At 30.6% G+C, this 19898-nt stretch overlaps 1 pseudogene; it reads right to left on the reverse strand.

Annotated features, from left to right (window-relative positions):
* The window catches only part of LOC149890120 (uncharacterized), a 70980-nt pseudogene extending 53136 nt beyond the window's left edge, over window positions 1–17844 (reverse strand).
* Between the last annotated feature and the right edge of the window lie 2054 nt (window positions 17845–19898).

Raw genomic sequence — 19898 nt, forward strand, 5'->3', positions numbered from 1 at the left:
ACAATACCAAGAAAACATATTAGAAGCCAAATTACTCCCATTGTTTGATGATTTGTTTGAGGGCAAAACAGAAACCTGTGTGTTTCAGCAGGACAGTCCTATATGCCACTTTGCAAAAACTGTAAAAAATTGGTTTAAAGCCATAAAGATAAACGTTTTGAAGTGGCCTGGAAACAGTCCGGACCTGAATCCAATAGAAAACCTGTGGTCTCGACTGAAAAAACTTGTAAGGAAAGAAAAACCTGGGAACAAGCGACAATTAATAGAGGCCATAATCAAGCCCTGGTTTCACGTGATCAGCACTGAAGATTTGGGCAATATAGTGGGCTCAATGCCTCGTAGGATTGCTGCATTAATAAAAATTAATGGATATCCAACAAAATATTAATTTTTTTTTATAAGCCATTTTTTTAATAACGTGTTTTGTAAGCTGTAAAACGTAAATTTACCATAATTTGCCACTTTGTCATTAAATTGTTATATTAAAATTGTGATTTCGATTTAAAGAGCATAAATTTATTATTTTTTTTTTTCTTTCAAAACTTTAATGGTTTTCAACTAATTCTCCCAAAGAAAAATAACTCTTCAGAGAAAAGTTTGCTAGCTATTTCTTGGAGAGAAGAACTTTTCTGCAATACAAAAATTATCATTTTCAGTTGCTGTAAATCCGTTTTATGGATCCTATTAATAATTTGCATAGCATCGTTCAAATTTCTCTTTCAGATGATTATTGAAAAATAACTTGTAAAAAAAAATGTTTAGACAATTTTTTCCTAAAGTTTATCTATTTATTAGGGTGGAAGTTAAATTTGTGAAGAGAAGTGTTTTTGTAGTTTACTCGAAACACATCAACGAGATAATTAGAATATTCTCTTTAACCTGTTTTTAAAAATTTTTTCTTGCTTTAATACAGGATAATATCTATCTAAGAACCAATACATAATTGCAATTAACAAATATTTACATCAACTTTGAAAGTTATTAATTCCGTAACGTATTTAAACGTTCAAACATTTTTCGCAATGGAAACACACTCCTCCTTGATCCTCACAATCATAAAAGTAGCAGTTGAGGTATTTAGAAGCAATTTGTCTTTGCTGATCACTCCGCCTTAAAAGCACAACGATTTCTTGGGATATATCTTCAGCTTTAATACTTTCCTTGTTTTTTTCGAACTCCTCTTTAATTTGCTCTTAATGGTTTTTTGCGTTCTTTTGACATGCGTCAGGACTCATATCTATATCAACCCTCGGGATAATGCTATACGACTGTATATCATTTCAAAGTCTAATATGTTTCACATGACGTGAAATGGCATTTTATTTCACAGTTTGGTTCGACGCAATTCGAGTTATTATAGCTGGTTGCCACTTTGTAAGGTATTTTAAATTTGTTGGTTTAAGCGAAACCTTATTGTTCATTTGAAATCTTTCACCCATGTGATTTTTTGCGGGATGTTTATTCTTATCCCATTGCTGTTCATCTTTATACAGCAATGGGATAGCCGTATATTTTGTCCATCGGGCTTTTACTACTTTTGTTGCCTGAAACATTATACCAATATATTGCTTCTGGTTCTGACACTGGTTCTGGTCTGGTTTTACTATCATTTTAACTGAACGGTTTTTTTCCACAACTCCGTTTCCTTCAGGATAGTAAGTCGCTCGAAATCTAATACGCACTCTGCTATTTCCAAGAAAATTCCTTAGCTTTGAAGTTTTTTAACGTCGGCTTGTCGTCCGACACTTAAAACCACAAAGATAAGCAGATCAATATTTTATACGGTGCTCATTGTTCAAAAAAGACTCGGCATAGTATTCGAATTAAGGCAGGACCGTATGACCTTAATAGTTACCGCCACAATTCGGATTTTAAAGGTCTGCAATCAATTAGGCTCAAAAACTTTTTAGTACCATATTGTGTTATATTCGTGGCCCACCTCTCCTATATTTCTATATTACCCTATTTCCTTTTCACGCACCGTACAAGCGCTGAGTCTATTGACTGATGTGGCTCGCTATTTGTGATCACGTTTAGAATGTCGGTTTCAGTAGCTGTTGGAGTTACTTTGTGAACAATTTTTAACTTTCGATATACTCCTAAGTGTCCAGTTCTTTGATGTATATTGGAAATAGACTTGGTCTCTGCCCCTGCAACTTCAACTAAGCTAATCCAATGCTCAGCAACAGCCAGTTTGTTGAGCCATCTGCTAATAACTCTTGCTAATGCATCAGCTAAATTATTTTCCGAGGTAACGTGTTTTACTTCTACATTGAAATTGCATTCTTCTGTTAGTACGATTAGTCTTCTGAGAATCAACATTTCTCCAGTTACTTTTAATTTCAACCTTGATTTTCCAGTGAGGACATCAGTAACCTAATGGAATACTTTAACAGAATTTGTAAATATGGCTACTTTCTTCAGTTTCCACGTTAGAGCAATATTCACTACACTTATCAGAGCGTCTAATTGTACCATACTTACATGAAATTCAGACCTTTTTTTTTGCAGCCATGTTGTAACCTCCACAGTAGCATTCTCAATTAAAATAGTAGCACCAATCGCTATAGAACTTGCATCAAACCACATTTTTCCTTCATCACCGCGCAGTCCATTCACCAGGTCATTACTTTCCACCTCAGCATAGACTTCTCAAAGTATAAACTTCTCGTTGTCAAAATCTATCGCCAAACTAAAAAACTCTTCTTATTAAAAGATCATTCGAAACCATAGACAGGTAAATGACCAATCAACTTTCTAAAAATTGAAAACACCTGTCTTCTGATTAACTTTTGCAAAATAGCATCAATTTGATTCCTCCGCACCACATCAGTTTGTTACCAACTTTGAGCACACGCAATCCTAGCACACGAACCCCATCATCACTAATCTGTTTACAATTTTTGGTTTCCAAACCATATTGTAATAAATGGCTTTTGACATAATTTCAATTTTGTCGACTTAATCTTTGTTCTAAACCGCTGTCCCACAATAGCTCGACCCAAACTTCGCTTTTCCCAATGGAGAAACGGAAACTTCATCATCTTTTAAATGAGCAATAGATTATGCGCTAAATCCAACGTTGTTTTAAGAGAGAGGTAGCGCAGGTACCTCGAACCTGCACTCGCTTCCCTGCAGCTTCAAACATTTTGATTCAACATGTCCTTTAGGATCACATTTAAAACATCGAAAGATCTTCGGACACAAGTTCTTTGCACGTGAACAATTCTCTGTAATGTGGTTCAAACCTTTGCAGTTATAACTCACTACAAGAGTATTTGCAGCTTGTTATTGAGATACAGCGCCAACAGCATCAATGCCAGTCACATTTATTCATTTCAAGGCAGCTCTTACTTTGATTAACATAATTTCAATTGGCTCAAATTCTTGATGATAAAATTTTTGGTAAACATACAACAAATTCCAAAAGCACGGACTCTTCTAAAAATTTAGCAATATATGCCAATTGTCTTAAGTCATCCAAAAACACGTAAGCTTTCTCACAGTCACTAAACCTTCCTTTCGTGAATGGTTCGTATGTAGTAAAGGCATCTACATAAAATGGTACTAATAACACGCGCTCGACTTCTATTGCATCTCTTATATCGATCGCGGTTAAAGCATCGTAAACTGAATAGACAGCTTTTCTGAGCACAGTCGGAAAAAGTAGTTCGAACTTTAGATTCTGATATTCAGCAATCAAATTTGTTTGTAGTACGTTTCTGACATATCAAAAAATTTCATACTTGGTTCTATGGCTCGGGTAGCTTGTAGTTTACTTGTAACACATCGATGAAATCATTACAACATCTTTTTTAAAATCAAAACCTTTTTTTAAAAATTTTCTCTTTGTTTTACACAAGACAATATCTGTCATGAAATTCAACATATATTTCCAATTAACACACATTTACAAAAACTATCAAAATTATTAATTCCATAATACTATTAAACGTTTAACAATTTTCGCAACGGAGCTTCAGTTTTAAATTTTAGACAGTGGGGAGTGCTTACGGTTCCTGAAATGGAGACTCTTGGTTCCTTTTCCTTATATATTTCATCGCCTCAAAAATTTGAATACTGTTACCTTGATTATTTTACAAAAACAAAAATCATTTTCAATAATTTAGATAGCTTGATGAAAATGATAATATATAAAATCTCATTAAATAAAATTTAAACAGCATCTGATGCTTACATAGCAAACTCATAAAGTGAGCCATATCTGCAACTTTTTCTAAACCAAGGTCGAAAAAGGAAACTCTTCTAAACTAAGAGATGATTAATATGATAACGGAGTTTTATTGTGATATCAGCTATAGCTTCTTTACGCCAGGGAATAAAGATTTTGTGTTAAAGTAATATTTGTGAGTAAAAAAGTTTTTATGCAACAAATATAAACTTCATTTCGACTTCAAACAGTTATTTATACAAGGAGACTTTAAGATCTCAGACCAATATGGTGTATTTCAGTTAGAGTATTTGATTTTTGCGCAAAGCGATTCGAATAATGTAAAAATAAGCAGAACCAGTGCTTTCACTCTCAAGACTCAAACATATACATAAATGCACAAATACGCATTCATATTGTAATTTATATTCATACAGTCTTCATGGGAACTTGTTTTTATGGATTAGATTTTTTAAGGATTTATCTATTTATCTATTTGATACTTTTTTCAGTAATCTTTAGCTAAATGGGTGGTTTAAAAACTTGCCTTTTTACAAATGGTTTTCAATTTAATTAATCTACGGTAAAGCCTGACATCATATCTTGACTCTTCACATATTAAACTGCTGAGGTACGAAGTTTCAGGCCAGCAGCATGTATAATAACGTTTATGGCATGTATAACAAGGTTATTAGCGAAGTTTTTGATAACAAGTTGAAAATCCTAAAACAACATACTTTGTGGGGCTGATAACAGAGATGTTGAAGCTTATTTAAACTTGTGCTGGCCCGAAAGTTCAAAACACTCTGGCTTGTGTGTTTTTTAGTATTTCAAGACACTGAGTTTAAGTAAGAAACAGTTTGTGTATTTGAAAAGCAGTCAGGGTTTCGAACTTTCTCTTTCTTTTTAAAAATGGAATAGCTGACAACCATTAAAAAACTTACGAAAATTTGATTTTAATTCACCAGATTGATAAAACTTAGGCTTGTATATTTTTCTTGAATAATTCACTAATGAATTTGTCAACTTTCATTAAAATGTTAGATATTGGTATTATAAGTTAGTGTACAATTAAACTCTTCTAAAACAGAAGGATTAAAAGAAATAGGATTAATGCAAAGAATGGACTAAAATGAGCCTTTTTTAAAAAATTTCTTATATGGTTTCAATCAAAAACAGGTCTTAATAGAAATTTAAAAACCAAATAGTATCTTAAAGGCAAAAAAGGGATACATCTACTTGATTTTCTGTTAAGTTTTGAACATTCTAATATATAAATGGAAAAACTCCTAAAGTTAAACAAGCTCTAAAGGTTAGTGTTCAAACAGCAATGAGAAGTTAAATAAAAAGCCAAAAGCAAACAAGTTTTTATTGAGAACAGAAAGTTTTATAAAAAGTATCATTTGGGGGAACTTTTAGAGCTTTAATTTCCGAGTTTGCTAAATTTTTAGGAGATTTTACGATAAAAAAAACTATATCACCAAGTTTGTAGACTGTAGACAAACTTCCAGGCTGCCATTTGAAAATTGAATAATGCGCTTTATAATCGAACTAAATTTGCTTTTAACTGAAAAGTTTTCCAGCTGTTATTAATCATACAGCACAATTTCAAACATAAAAGTATCAGCAGGTTGCAAACAAAGTGTTGTATTTGGAGACTAAAAGTTTTATTTTTATTTACATTTGTTTAATGTTGTAATTTGAAATATATGTTGGATTAGTGATACAATACAGGTGCATCTTCAAACTGCTTTTGGTAATTACAAGATAAAAGCCAATAATTTCCTAAATTTAATGTATACTATTTTTTGTATCTTTGAATATAAATCATCCTTAAAAATTCAAAAAATAGCTCCTTTATTTCTTTAAAGAAAAGTCTAACCTAAATTATCTTAAGGATATAAGCTAAAGTCTCATAACCATGAGTTTTCATACTGATTGTTAAAAGGTAAATCAAATTTCATATCAGTTTATATTAGTCACTTTATATAAAAATAACTGAAGCCTTTATATTTAAAGCAAACCTGCTAAAAATTCTTGATATGAACAATGATGCACCAATCCAACTAGCATCTTTCCCTAAACAATAAAAAATGGGTATGAAAAAAGGCATACATTGACATTCCTCTACAGCGGTGGCCAAAAGTCTTGGAACAAAACATTTAACGACCAAAAAAATTTATTTTTGTTCTAAAGTATAAATTTTGAAGGTTTGAGGTATATTTTTAAAGAGAATGTTGTTTAAAAAAATACTTACAACTTATTTATTTTTTTATTTATTTTACTGTTATCGTTTATTATTTTTAGTATAAAAATTTATCATAACATAAAATATGTTGTTCCAAGACTTTTGGCCACCACTGTATGTTAGTTTTCTCTGGCAACTATCAAAATCCTTCAGCCATCTATGCATTAAACTTTAGCCTTTTTAAAATTCTTGCCGTAATTAAAGATAATTAAGCAAAAAAGTAATAAATTTTTTAGCACAAGTTTCTCTAAGTGTTATTAACTTACTATCATTCCGTTACAGAAATAATTTGGAAATTCAGGGAGTACACGATTTAAATTTTGGATGAAAACAAATGTTTTCTTAAAAACTTGTATTAAGTTACTTTAAAAAAACAGATATCTGATAAGTAAACGGACTTTTCTAGACACTATCTGTTTTTTCAGGTTGTTTTGTCAATAGTGTAAGAATGAATCGCAGTTTTATGCATTCTATCAATGTTTTTTTAAAAAAATTTTCCGCTCTGAGCAATGAAACAAATATACTGCTTTTTTCCAACTAAGTTATTTTATCTCGGCCTTTCCTTTTTTAAAAATTGCAATACTTTTAAAAGAAAGCACCTTTATGTGAAGGCATTTTCAAAGTATATGCTTGAAAAGAACTAATATATATCAGACTTTGATAGTTTTAAATAAGTCTTAACTTTTTTTTAATTCTAACTTTTGCATCTTTACTTAATTCTATAACACCATAGATATTTACCTGCTTGAACTTCTGAAGCTCCCAATGTCTAAAAAAAAACATTTAACTTTAACACGGGGGAAAAAAAAGAACTTGGAATTCAACACTTCATCCTTATTGTTGAAACATAGTAGTAATTTTTTTTTTTTAACAATTTATTTAATGTTGATAAAAATACACATTAATAATAAAAGACAAATGAAAACAAGTTATTTTGATAACTTATTAATTTTATATGTACTTTTTGATGCATTATAAAAAAGGCATTACATACATATTAAAAGGCCAATTTTCTTAAAAGTAACTGAATTACATCAGAGATAGACCTAAAGTTAAGATTGCATAATGCTTATTTTAACGTTATTTTCAGTTCCTTCATTTGCAGTTTTTGTCTGTAAAAAGTACTTCTATTTATAAATTTTCCGTGCAATAGCTGCTATCGTGCAATCAATTTAACAACATCCTTAAAAGTATCTTAAAAACTTTTAAATTTTTGAATCAACTAATAGAACTAAATTCAAATAGTATTTAAAAGAAAGTCGTTCTTCCTTTAAAGATTGTGAAGTGATTTTATAATAGTTAACTATTGTACATAAATTGCTAAATTATTGCCATGAATATCATTTAATGAATATCTAAAATCAAAGACATTTTATCATTTCATGAGTATTTAGTTATCAAGCTGTTTAAAAACTCAAATGAGCATAAAATAACAACAAAGTCTGCATCTGTATTTGTTTCCAGTATCTTCGGTGACAGTATTTGGAACGAAAAACTAGAGCACTTAGCTTTATTTAGAGAATATCTGGGCAATTACGTAAAGCTCTAATTACTGTTTGTAAATAGATATCTATTAAAAAATAAGAAGGAAAGTAAATAACTGGTTTTTAAAAAAGTTTGTCCCCTAAACAAGTATTTGAAAGATATTGAGTGGTTTGGAAAATCATCAGATGTAGATAAATTAGAAACTTTTTTTAAGATTTTTACTTTTATTATATTTTTGAGTAACTCAAAGAAACAATTGATTTTTAAAATGTCTATTGTAATACACTAAGGTAAACTTGATTTTTTATTACCCTTTCTCGCTCTTATCAAAATGATATTTGATAAAAATATAAAAAGGGCTAAAACATCGAATAACATAATGCAAACTTGATTATGTACTTCCTATTAGAAGTGATACTAATTTCAATTTAATTTTTTTCTTTTCTTTTCTTTTTTTTTATTACAATTTATCTATGTTTCGCAGTCTAACTCTGATGACTATGTCATAAAGCCGATGGTACTTGTGAAATGGAATTCAGAAAGTAACCTGAATATCCACCATTCATCATTGTGTGTTACTTTTTGTTTATAAAAAAGTATACTTTGAGAAGGCTAATTATAAGATTAACCGAAGTTTTCTCAAAAATTAAAAAACAATTTACCTTAACAAGTTTGGGCAAGTAGGAGAAAACAGTTGTCATGGTCATGGCATCAGCAATCTATAGTTTATAAATTTAAATGAGATTAATCTTTGTATTGCCAATTGTAAAAATAAAAAGTATTTAAAGAGATAATACTTCCATATCCTGACTTTAGCATGTTATTTCAGCAGATTAATTAAGTGTAAAAAGTTTTTGTTATGAGTAAGCATAGTTAAGTAAAACTTAATTTTTTTGCCCATAGTTTCTTCATATCTTCAATCATGTTCTTTTCAAAGTGAATAATGGCTGCAGAAAAAACACAAATCCAATGAAACATATTTTGAAGCCAAGCTTAAGTATGAGCAGTCCATGAAAAACTTCACTTTTGTAAGTATTTATTTCTTACATCATTTAAGGTAATACTATGTCAAAGTATCAACGGCAATTTTTACAACTAAGAATAGTATTCTTGGAATCCCTTAAAAATTGTTGATCCCGTAATTTCGTCATTTTTCACAAATATTTCCAGGGATTTTGGGATGGAATAAATAAAAAGTAAAGATAAATAGCGATTAAGTTATTAACTTGTTTGTACATTATAAAGCGTCTAGTCAATATATAAAAATACTTGTTTGATAGCTGTTTATTCGCTTTGAAATATTTTAATTTAATTTCCAATGATCGGCTTCATATTAATTCCTAATTTTCGCATGAGAATAAGAGAATCCTATCTTCTTAATAAAACATTTAATTAGCAATTAATAGTAAAAACAAAAAATATAAAAATTATAAAAATTATATTATGATTTAAATTATTAAACAAACAAAAAAAGCAATAAAAGCGTATAGTTTTAATTATAAAAAATGACTGGAATAGAAATTTTGAATTTAAAAAACTGAAAGTTAAATTCTCACAACAACCAAAAAAATTAGATAGAAACCTATAATTTCTATAATTATGCAAGAAAATGTTTGCGTGATTCTCAAAAGTTTTTTTACTGTGGTTTAAGTCAATGAAGTTTTCAAAATACTTAAGGTTTATTTCATAAAGTTTTTTTACATTTCATCAAAGTGGTATTTGTTTTCACATTAGCAAATTCAGTTAGAAATTTAGGTCTGGTAAAGAAATGTTAGCCGAAATAATTTGAGATTTTTAGAACTTTAAAAATAAATTAGAACAAAAGTAAATATCATGACGAACTACAACACCACAAGTCTCATATGGAGGCATTTCTTAAAATATGCAGAGGAAACAGTCGGGTGCAAAGTTAGTACATGCAAAAAAATATTGAAAACTGCTGGTGGTTCATCAAAAGGTCAACATTCCCATTTACTGTATAAGCATAAACTTTAAGTAACATCGCAATTGCAAGCACCAAGTTTATCCACGAGAGCTTCAAATTCTAAAGATTTAGAAGAACCTCAAAATAAAAGTACTGAAAATCACGAACTATTTTTCAACAACATTTAAAAAAGATGAAAATCTATCTGAAGTGTTGGCTCGTATGGATGCAAAAGATGGTTTATCATTTAGAACAATTTGTAATAACATTAATGTACGAGCCGTGTAAGTTACACGAGGATATAAAAATGTCCCAAAATCATGTAATACTGTAAAGAATTTAATCTGCTCATAGTAGTATAATGGTGTTATACTACTATGAGCAGATTAAAAAGCAAGTTATAAAGGAAATAATTGATCAAATATCAAGAGGCTCTAAATTTTCCTAAACACTTGATGAGTGGACTTCTTTTAGAAATTGCTGATTTCTGAATGTAAATGAACATGAGTTGAAAAACTTTAGGAATTTAAGATTGAAACTTGATTCGCATGTTAGGTTCTATTCCAGCAGAAAATGCGTTTCAGTTCTGAAAGAAAGACTCAACAACTTTTAAATAAATCATGAGGATGATATCAAAGGTATTAGGACTGATTGTGCACGCGTTTCAAAGAAACTTAGAAACTGATCAACATTTTGCATTGCCTACGCTCAACAGCTGTCCGTTATATCAGTTCTTTATAAAAAAGATGCCAGTTACTTGAAAGTTGATGAAAGTTTAGATGATAAGAACACTGTTTTTACAAATTTAAATACCAATGATGATGAAGACAAAGATAGTGATTATAACAGTGATTGAAGAGGAAGATTGTACTCAAGATTTGAACGATTCATTGTTAATTAATGAAACATCTAAGGTCCAAATTAAGCATCAAATTTTAGGACCTATTTAAAAAAAGTCAGCAAACTTATAAATATGTTTAAAAGGTCCCAAATAACAGATGAATATTATTTACAGTTAATAATTATTTACAACTAAATTAGTTAAGAACGCAAAAGTTGGTCATCCATTTAATCATGAATTGCAAATAATAGTATGCGATCTTGAGTCTTCAAATTAAAGAGAGGGTAACACCATTAAGCAGCATAATTTATGATCTTTGTAATGCCCTAATTACATCAGACGTGAATTACAGCAGACGTGAATAGTAATATAATTACAGCAGATGTGAATAGTAATATAATTACAGCAGACGTGAATAGTAATAGTGATGATCAACTGAACAAGGTTTTATCAAGAAAGGAGTATGTAAAATATCGAAACTAATAGTGAAGAATTAAATGAAGTTAAAGAAAAAAATAACAACTTAAACACCACCTTTATGGGTAAAAGGTTTAAAATCTCGACGATTGAAAAATTGATCCTTTTACTTTAGAGAGACTATTTATTTAACTTGTACAAAAAAAATGAAGAAACCCAAGATGCTCCACCAACAGAATGTATAATAAAAAAGAGGTCTATGGAGAGCACGCACCAATAAACTAAACCATTAACAATAATTGAATTACAAATGTTACTTTTAAGAAAACCATTAACAATAATTGAATTATTAATGTTACTTTTAACACGCTGCTCCTTGTTGACTTCTTAATAATGTTTGTCTTTTAATTGTCCCAGATATTGTCCATCAAGGGCTGCCTGTCGAGTTTAATGTTTATTATTTGACCTGAGCGCCGCATTATTCTGCCCGATCTCGGTTTCAACTGCACAGACATCTTCTCTAGTGCTTTCATGTGTCATCTTTATCTTTGCTATTTTGTTCAACATCGATCTCCAGAGGAATAATTTTTTAGACAAGTCCGAAACATATCTTGGATGTTCCTTTATTCGATAGAACCTTTAGTTTTGGTCCACAAATTGCTTTGGGTTTACCTTCAAGTAGATGGCATGTTTCTTGATAGCTGCCAAATCAAAACATAAATTTACTTGCACATTACTGCTCAAAATAATTGGTCTATCCATCGATTGAAATATAATAAGAGCCAGGGCTGTGGAGTCGGAGTCGGAGTCGGATTTGTGGAGTTGGAGTCGGAGCTCATTTTGGCTGGAGTCGGAGTCGGAAAAATTGTACCGATTCCGACTCTAGCTTAAAAAAAATCTTACAAAGTTTCATAATTTTTATATGGATTTTATAGATGTTACTCATTAAAATATTTTATGTTCTGTTAGTCTAAAGCACAAGTATCAAACTCTAGCCCTCCAGTTGTTACAAAACTACAAGTCCCATGATGCTCTGATAGCTGTAGGATATCCAAACATAATGGGAGTTGTAGTTTGTAACAACTGGAGGGCACCAGTGAATTTCTCCAGGTCTTGTTGGAAAAGATTCTTCAAGAATATGAACTTAAAGAAGAACAAGTTCTTTCTCTCCAACTGACAATATTTCAAACATGATTTTGACAAATTCAAAATGTTGTTAGTGACTACATTAGAGTTTATTGCATAACAAGAGTTTAGAAAAGTTGTTTGTTCAGAAATTTTTTTTCTAATAAATACTGTTTAAAGCACTAAGTGGTTGGATTATTTGTATCATAGTGATGAAATAGACAATTTTAACATTTATTCTACAGTAAATTTGTTGTTAAAAATTGGTTACTTATGAAGGAGTCGAGTCGGGAGTCGGAGTCGGTCCATGATAAAATGAAGGAGTCGGAGTCGGAGTCAGAGTCGGAACAGGAGCTTACCGACTCCACAGCCCTGATAAGAGCATCCTCATAATCATCTTCACTCATGTAGACAAGCAGTCTACTATTTATTACAGATTTAACATCACATAAAACTGGTAACAGGTCTTCATAAGAGACGAGGAGTTTTCTTTATTTAATCTATTACTCCTCTTAGATGTTTTTATCAAATTACTTGTTAATCAATTCACATACCCAGTTAATAATATAAGGCTGTTCAATGTAACATACCTTTTAATGTCTATCAGAATACCAATATTATCACTACTCGTAGCCTCAACAATATTTATACTACCCAAAATCTCATTTGTCCTATCTAAACCATCGACTCAATTAAAACTTCATCCACATTCAAACTGTTCTCACCATCAAAAAATCCTTCTTCAATCTCATCCTTATAGAAATATCTAGGCCCAGAGAACCCACTATCACTCAACTGCTTAAAATATGACATTCTAGTTGAAATATCAACTAGATTCTCCGATCCAGTTATACGACTCCAATTCTTTCTCTCATCCTTTTTTCTAATCCTTCCCTTTAATCAAATGTAATGCCACTTTAGAGTTTGTTATACAACTAACATTACTAACAACTACTCTATTTTCTATTACTCATTTCACTTTTCTTACGAACTTCCTCAACAACAAACAATCCAACAGTTCTAACCAAGGAACAGACAACTCTTTCAATAACACCACCTTTGTTTTGGCTGCCAACAAAAATGCTTTCACAGCAACACTTGTATTAACTCTAGGATAAACACCTGCTCAATATATCTCTCTAGAACTCTCAAATCCATGTAACTTTGCCGAAGTTATTCTCTCCTTTACTCTAACAAACCCCAATCTCTTTACTATTAAGTCACTCAGCTCCTCAACATTTCTCAACAATTCTTTTCACTTAAACTAAGTCTCTCCACTCACACTCGCATCCCACTCCATTTTATCTCCGCACAAAATTTGAAAAATTGTTTCATGTCTGGCTGTTGTATGCGAAACAATGCTTAATGGATCGTAAATTGATGCGAAATTTATATGATATTTCTTTTTGTTGTGTTAAGTTCACATGACATTTTTATACACTTATGAAGTTGGAAAATATATTCAAAATTTTTGAGTCCCATTCAATTCCTAAAACTCTGTTATTGTCATGATCACTATTACCCTTTTCTGTTTCTAAGTAAGCATTATCATCAAGATTGTTTATTGAATTGTTTTATTACCTTAGTTCTTACTTTTTTCTTATTAAAATCAAAGTATTTTTGTAACTCTTGACTGTTTGTTGTCCATTTTCTTAAATTTTAACCACCTTCAGACATAATTGTATTTGACTTTTTGTAAAACTCTTTACCCTTCAATACACTTTCAGTTCCAGATGTGACATCATCAACGTATAAATCTTCAACGAATCTTTTAAAATGCTTGCCATTTGATTTTTCATATTTTCCGAATTGATTTCTTATAGCTCCATTTAACAAAAAGGGGCTACTAATCAGGCTTAATACTATTCTAAAAAATCCAAAAACAATCAATTCTGAGTTTTGCTCTGCATCAACATTTTCATGCCAGAGAAATTCTAAATAATCTTTATGCTCTCTAGAAATTTCTAGATATAAGAAAACTAGCTTAATATCTTCTAATATGGCAATATAATTTAATAGGAATCTTTCCAGTACATCAAATATTTTGGGTAACAGCCCAGTATAAAGACAATCATTCAAGGACAATCCATTGTTAAAACATGAAGAATCAAATACTGCTCTTATCTTAGTGGTTTCCATATCTTTTCTTACAACTGGCCTGTGTGCTAGGTAGTGTGTTTTTCCTGATGAACAATTTTTTATTCTATAAAAATGGTGTCATAATCAGTTAACAAATTTTCATCGCTCAATTGTCTCTTTAACTTATTCAGTGTAATCTCAAATATTTTATAGTTACCTGGTAAACACTCATGATCTTGTTTAAAAGGAAGCTTAGTTTCATATCTCTCCCCATTATGCATAATATCATTTTGGAATTAATGTACCACTCACTCAATTATCAGTAGATTCCATTTTCTCCACACTCCAAAGTTTGTGTAAATATCCTCTTACTTTCTCTATCTCACTGCGCACATCTTCCGCACTCCCTTTCAAATTAGCATCAACGCGTAGATTCATTATTACTTTCTCGTTAACATTTTTTACATATATTGGGCCACTTAATACCCATCCTAGAACAGAGAAAGATCCTACAGGACAGCCTTCATTCCCTATATCAACTTTACCTGTGATAAATTTATGGTATAAATCACAACCTTCAAATTAATCTGCAGGAAAATCTTTGGAACCATCACCATAATTGGCTGGAATGAACTTTAAAATACTTGGGTGGAATGAACTTTAAATACTTGGCTGGAATGAACTTTAAATAACTTTTGCATACTTGAGATATCTCTTCCTCTGCAAAGGGCTAAAAATAACTAGCACACACAGAGCCTCGACATACACATAAAAATCAGCAATTCTGTGTTTTACTTAAAGTTGAACAACATCGAGCTTTTAACCCTGGAATTATTATATTGACAAAATGTTTTTATTATCATCTTCTTGCCTTATTACTTTTAATTTCAATCTCTCACATACATCTATTAACATAAGACCTCTGGCTATTGCTATCAAATAATATTTTGAATATTTCACTCTCACTTAGTTAAAAAACTTAGCCTTTGCTGTTTGTAGTAAAATGCTATCAAAAACACCTGCAAGAGTTGCACTAGTTTGGGTTTGATCCTTACTAAAGTCCACAACTCTCCTACAAATTTTCTGGAAATTTGTTGGAGAGTTGTGGTTAACTTTAACAAAAAATCCATATGTGCTAAAACTAAAAAAGGTATATTCCCATATCTGTTAGTCAAGATTTCAATAGCCTCTTTAATAACTTTATGAACTAAATAAAAGTCCTGAAATAGTGGCCAATTCTTAGCCAGAAAATTTTTTTTTAGAATTAAATTAATCTATACCACATAAACCTTCATGACTTTGAACTGATTAACTAAATTGGTCGTAAATACCCTGCCATTCTACGGGATTCCCATTGGAAACTGACTATTCTAACTTAGGTAAAACAATTGGATGGATTTAAACTTTAACAGAATATTTATCTGATTCACTTACTTTTATAGTTTCTAATTTTACTGTCAATCTAGCCATAAAACTTAATTACTCTTGCACTCTCCAAAATGTCACTTTCAATTACCTCTAGATCTACATTATTTAATATTTCCTCATCAAAGTTGTTTAACCTTTCGTATGTCGCGCTCAATTTATTTTTTAAACCTATTAATTTGGCATGGCTAAACTCCTCAACATCTAATTCCTCTCTTACTTTGCTCAACAGATTTCCAAACCTTCTCGCTACTTTCCTTCCTAAAGCAGTTGGCATTTTTAAATAAATATGTACAGCAACTTAGAATAAAATCGAATTTTTCGTCTCAATCCTTCAATAATTAAATACTAATTCCGTGAAATCTTTCCAAGAAAATCAAAAATAGCTTACTCAACTTACTGAAATGTTCAACAAGTCAAATTTTCTTAACTCTTGATAAATTTCTTTCCTCAAACTTTTAATTCCTTATCTCTTTATAGTTTTTCATCGGGCACCATGTAAAATCTCGAATATTGAAAAAATCCTCAATAACCTTTAACTTTAAAGAGACTATGTATTTAACTGGTACAAAAAAAGAAGAGACTAACCAACATAATATATGACAAAAAAGAGGTCTGTCGAGAGCACGCACCAAAACTAAAACAAAACCTTTAACTATAACTAAATTATGTCTTTTTTTAACAGAAAGTGAAACTTCTAAATTTCAAAAAGAATTGTCGTTATTTGATAGTTGTGCCACAAGAGGTAATCACCTTCAAAAAGCATATGATTAAAAACAATCTAAACAGCCAACAAGTGTGGAGTCCGAGCGAGCTTTTTCAGCGGCTGGGTTTTTATGCTCAAAAAATCGAACGCAAATTCATGGATACACATGTATATGCATATTTAACTATTATTTTCATTTTTATAGTACTATCTTTTTAATGTATTGTTTTATAATTCAAATTATTTAGGCTCATTAGAAAATTAACTATTTTAGTTAACTAAAAAATGAAAAATGATTAATTTATTGATCATATAATTATATGATCAATAAATAATTATTATTGAGTTTTTAATGAGAACTTAAAAATTTGTTTTTCGCATGCTTCACCGCCAATAATTGTTTCTATTTTCTATTTAATTCCGGGATTTCCGGGATTTCCCGAGAATAAATTTGTCAATACCGTAATTCTAGATATTCGCCATCCCTATTGTTAAAACATGAGTTATTTAGCGGCTATCAATCAAAAAGTCAATACATTACTCATACAGCTACAAGGAAGAAACAATACTTTCGTGGAAGATATTTCGCTTTATTATCTATATTGAATTTTAAGAAATATATTTGCAGCAAAAGTTTTTAAAATCTTTGTAAGCTTTGAAAGTAAAGGTGACTGATAAAGGTTTATTTAATATTGTTAAACATGTGAAAACCCTATTGGCTGATTTAAAAGATCTTCGAATTTAAAACAAACTGATTTCCCAACTTGGATTTCCGACTAAATGTGGATAAAGTACCATAATATTACTGCTGAAAAATGAATATATCACATAACACAAGAGGGAGAACTAAAAGTGAAGCTAACTAAATTGGAACCTTTAATAAAATTTCAGAAACTAGTGTCAAACGCAACTGACACACTAAATCTGAGCTAGAAATATCATAAACTAAAAGCTTAACTAATAAAGAAAAATCTTCCTTTGAAATACTTTTGCACTTAACGTATTTTGTACTAGATTTAGGCATGGTATTGGCACAAAGAAAGAAAGGAAACACTGGAATGATGCGCACCAAAAATTTCTGAAATATGCATATGTTAAAATTTTAATTTTCTATTGAAGAAAATTAAAATTTTAACATATGCATATTTCATTTTAATTCAAACTTTAGATAACTTATACTTTGGCTTCATACAAGTTTATCAACCATTTATTTCTATCATATATTTTATGTATATAATAATTGAATAAAAAACTGACAACTTACATATACAAAAGTTAATGGAAAAACGACATCATATTTCAGAGGAGTCATTCCTTCACTGTAAATTGTACGCTGCAAAAGTAACTTTATGTTCATTCTTGAAATATAAAAAACTTTGAGTGATATCAACAAGTGTCAGTCTAAAATGTTACAGTCTATCTCTAAATAAAGCATATACGTGTATGATATTTTAATAATAAAAGAATATATATATATAAAAACTTAACCGCAAAATTAACGCACCACTTATACATTACGATTTATTTTAATTGTCGTCAATCTTAACATATATTTTGACAAACATATGAGGATTAGAACAAATGAAAGCAATTATTTTGATGATAATAATAAAATTGATTTTAAGGATCGTGAAGAAATAAAAATAAAACCAAATAATCGGTTCAGTAAAATAATTATCATTATTATGCATAATAGTTCAGCTTAAATTGAAACGTATTTGACTTATGTATAACTTGTATTACCACCAGTTGATGTTATTACAACCTTACAGCATCGTAGCATACATTCATTTAGAGATCAAATTTTTTCTTGAGGGATATCTTCTCACACGAGGATAAGAGTTTACCGCAGCTCGTCTAGACTGTTAGGTGTCATGTTCCACAGATGCTCTAATGGATTCATTCTGGAGTAAAAGCTGGCCACTCCAAAGCTTGATTACTAACATTACTTAACCATTCAGTAACAATATGTGCCGTATGTGGTCTAGCATTATCCTGCATAAGAAACGGTGCAAAAGGTATCACAAAAGGTTCTAAAATGTCTACTATGTATCGTTGAGAAGGCTGACGTCCAGCATTAACAATAAAAAACCTCTGTACGAGCTGCTAGAGATATTGCGCCCCATATTATTAATTTAGCCTCCATATAAAGTGGTTTCTCAAATGTTACAAGCGAAATATCTTTCATTTGGTCTTCTGTACACTCTTGAGCAGCGATCAGAACTTAAAAAGCAAAGCCTTGACTCATCTGTAAATAATGCAGCTTTCTAGACGAAACTTAGGTTGACTTGTCCCCAAACATGTACTTCCCAATTCATAAATTGCAAAAACCAACCTGCTTCTTTGGTGGTCAACAGACAATCTGGGACCAGTAATTGCTGCCCGAGGTCGTAAATTTAAAGTACGAAGTCTTCTTCTTAAGGTATCTTGACTAACAGCAGTGTTATGAATCTCAGCGAGTTGTATTTGGAGACTTTGTGCGTGCGTTAGTGAATTGTTCTATCAGTGGTCCAAGCATTAAAAATTGATTCTCCACAGCATTTTTAGTTTGTGGTCTGCCTTGGCCAAGTTGTCCAGCGTGATCATTGGTTTCTACAAGCCTTTGTAGAACCCTACCGACAGTTTTATGAAACACTCCAAAGCATCTAGCAAGTTCGCGATTTGCTAAATCTTTATTAGACAAAGTAACAATTGCAATATATTTATCGCAACCTAAATTTCGTCTAGAAAGCTGCATTGCGAATAGATGTATTGCTCAAATGACAGTTATCTTTTCTAATGTTAAAAAAATATAAAACCATTGCATACATTTCTTTTAGCAGTGAGGTTTAATTACAGCAAAACAAGCTACTTAAGAAAAGCTGCCATAATTTCGAACTTAAATTAGGGAAAAGGAATAAACCCAACGATAGGTGTAACAATAAACATTATTATCATCTTTAGAATTGATAAATCTGGGAATGACATAATATTTTTCAAAATAAGTTGAAATTTATATGGTTCGTTAATTTTGCGGTTTATTGTATGTATATTTTATATATATATATACATATAAATATATTTGTATTGCTAAGTAAAATGACCTTTTACTCTTCTAATATACCTCCTTACAGTAATTTATAACAAATCTAAAGATAATGCAAGAAGTTGCATGCTAAGGAGCATTTTAACAACTTAGAATTGTGAAAAATTACAGAGTTGTGCTGGAAACTGAATTAATTAAGAGTTTGGATTGGAGATGATTACTTCATCCATTTAAAAAAAAAAAAAATTCTATTTTCAAGCACAATGTCTAGTTTTCTTCTTTCAGTCAGATATCTGTTTATGAAGTAAAGTTGAAACAGTACAAATATTAATTAAACTGAACGAAGTTGGTTTTAACTTTTAATGTTATTTTGCTTTCAAATACCTAGTTTGACAATTATTAGGTTTAGAATTCAAGCAGTCATGCCTATTAATTATATAAGCCAGACAGTT

This window comes from Hydra viridissima, unplaced genomic scaffold (genome assembly GCF_058129835.1).
Source record: "Hydra viridissima isolate aposymbiotic clone 2 unplaced genomic scaffold, HvirCarnegie_v1 scaffold_4, whole genome shotgun sequence".
In the NCBI taxonomy this organism is placed as follows: Eukaryota; Metazoa; Cnidaria; class Hydrozoa; order Anthoathecata; family Hydridae; genus Hydra; species Hydra viridissima.